Genomic DNA, 2545 nt, shown 5'->3' with positions numbered 1-2545 from the left:
ATTATTATTATTATTATTATTATCATTATTATTATTATTATTTTTATTATTGTTATTGTAAAGATAAATATAAAAAGTCAGCAGTATGAGAAGCTATTTAGAACAAGCAAACATAATTGAAATATCACATTTGTTACTTCTCTTTTGCTGTTTTCCATGTCTGCACTATTAAAAATTGGCATTAAAAAACGGTAAATGCCTGGCAAAACTTATTTCAGGATTTTTACCTTTTTAAAAACGGATATATTGACGTAAAGGAGTGATATTACGGTTACCAACCCGTAAAAAATAATAACAAAGTATGGTAAAATGACGGTCGCCTGTATTTTACTGAAATACGTCTGAGAACAGTAGATTTTTACGGAGAATTTTCGATTAAAAATACAGTTTTTTTAACAGTGTTGTGTTTGCGACTTTGGAATGTCCCACTATTGATAGAATTTTGGTATTCATAAGATTATCAATATTCTGTTCAGAGAGAGAGAGAGAGAGAGAGAGAGAGAGAGAGAGAGAGAGAGAGAGAGAGAGAGAGAGAGAGAGAGAGATATTAGTGCCAAAGTGTCTAGGATAATTCCTTATTAAGAAAGTAACGGCTTTAATTAAGATATTACAGCACGGCAGAAGGATGGGTCCTGATTATATCTCTGAGAATTTTTTTTTTTTTCAGTTCTGACGTAAATTTTCTGCTTGGGTGTTAATTACCAAGGGAGAGTAGGCTCTTAATGAGATGAAATTAATTACAGAGATATGCATTGTTAATTATAGTGGTTCTGTAAAAGTGAACGTCGGCATAATGGTGGTCGTGTGGGAAGTTTTAACTCATTGTAATTTCGATAAGAATTAACTTTTATCCTTTGAGAATGATAACAAAATAGGATAGATAAATAAAGTGTCCTATAACTTTTCCTCATCTCCTCCTACGCCTATTGACGCAAAGGGCCTCGGTTAGATTTCGCCAGTCGTCTCTTATCTTCATCTTCTCTTTCCATGACTTGACTAAATCCATAGAGGATTCATTGGGTAGATACATTAAAGGATAGAAAGTTCCTTGTGATGTATATATTTATTTATGCTTTCAAACTAATACAAATTTAAATGTATAGTAGTTTAAGAATCTTGATAAAGTGAATAACTGCATATGTTTCCCTATGACTTTTAACATTTATACTTGCTTACGATCCAATACAAATTAAAACGTATTATAATTTGTAGACACAATACTATTATATATATGTGTATATATATGTATATATATTTTATATATATACATTTATATATATATATATGTATATATATGTATATGTATATATGTGTGTGATTATATATATACATATATATGTATATATACTTATATATACATATATATATATATATATATATATATATATATATATATATATATATATGTGTGTGTGTGTGTGTTTGTGTATATAGGTATATATATATATATATATATATATATATATATATATATATATATATATATATATATATATATATTATATGTATATATATATGAAATAAATAATCAATTTAAGTAAAGCTTCTTGGATTTCTTAATTTTTGTTAATTTGGATTAAGCGAATGAGAAAATTTCTTCGCCCATTGTAATTTGAATTCGCAGGTGGACATTGAACGACAAAGATGCGTAGTTTGAATATTTGTTGTAAACTAAAAAAAGAAACTTACTGATATGTGTCGTACTAACGATAAGAAATTAGATAAGAAGAAACTTAAAATAATCTACACTGTTAAAAATCTGCTTTAAAAAAACGGTAAATGTATGGCAATATTTATTCCAATATTTTTACTGTTTTAAAAACGGATATATTGACGTAAAGGATTGATATTACGGTTACCAACCCGTAAAAAGATAATAACAGAGTAAGGTAAAATGACGGTCACCTGTATTTTACTGAAATACGGCTGAGAACAGTATATTATTAAAATTACGATTTTTTCTATCAGTTTATATCAGCCTAAAATGGATCTATAAGGCCTCTGCGTAATTATTATTATTATTATTATTATTATTATTATTATTATTATTATTAGCCAAGCTACAACCCTAGTTGTAAAAGCAAAATGCTATAAGCCCAAGGGCCCCAACAGGGAAAAATAGCCCAGTGAGGAAAGGAAATAAGGAAATAAATAAATGATGAGAATAAATTAACAATATATCATTCTAAAAACAGTAACAGCGTCAAAACAGATATGTCCTATATAAACTATAAAAAATTAACAAGTGCTACTTTTTAGAAATTTGAAAAAAAAAAAAAGATGAAAAGAAGTTGAAATGTGCTGTGTAATTTATGTCAAGAATTTCGTGTAATGGGATGAATACGGTATGCAATGTCAGTTATGTCCACATTGCTTCCATAAACATAACTCTGGTATGTCTTATATCACCATCATTATCATGTCATCCTAAGCCTATTGACGCTAAGGGCCTCGGTTAGATTTGGCCAGTCGTCTCTATATAGAGCTTTTAAATCAATACTTCTCCAATCTTCCTATCCTACTACACTCTTCATAGTCCTCAGCC

Source organism: Palaemon carinicauda, chromosome 13, assembly GCF_036898095.1.
Source record: "Palaemon carinicauda isolate YSFRI2023 chromosome 13, ASM3689809v2, whole genome shotgun sequence".
NCBI lineage: Eukaryota > Metazoa > Arthropoda > Malacostraca > Decapoda > Palaemonidae > Palaemon > Palaemon carinicauda.
Note: the sequence above shows the minus strand (reverse complement) of the source record.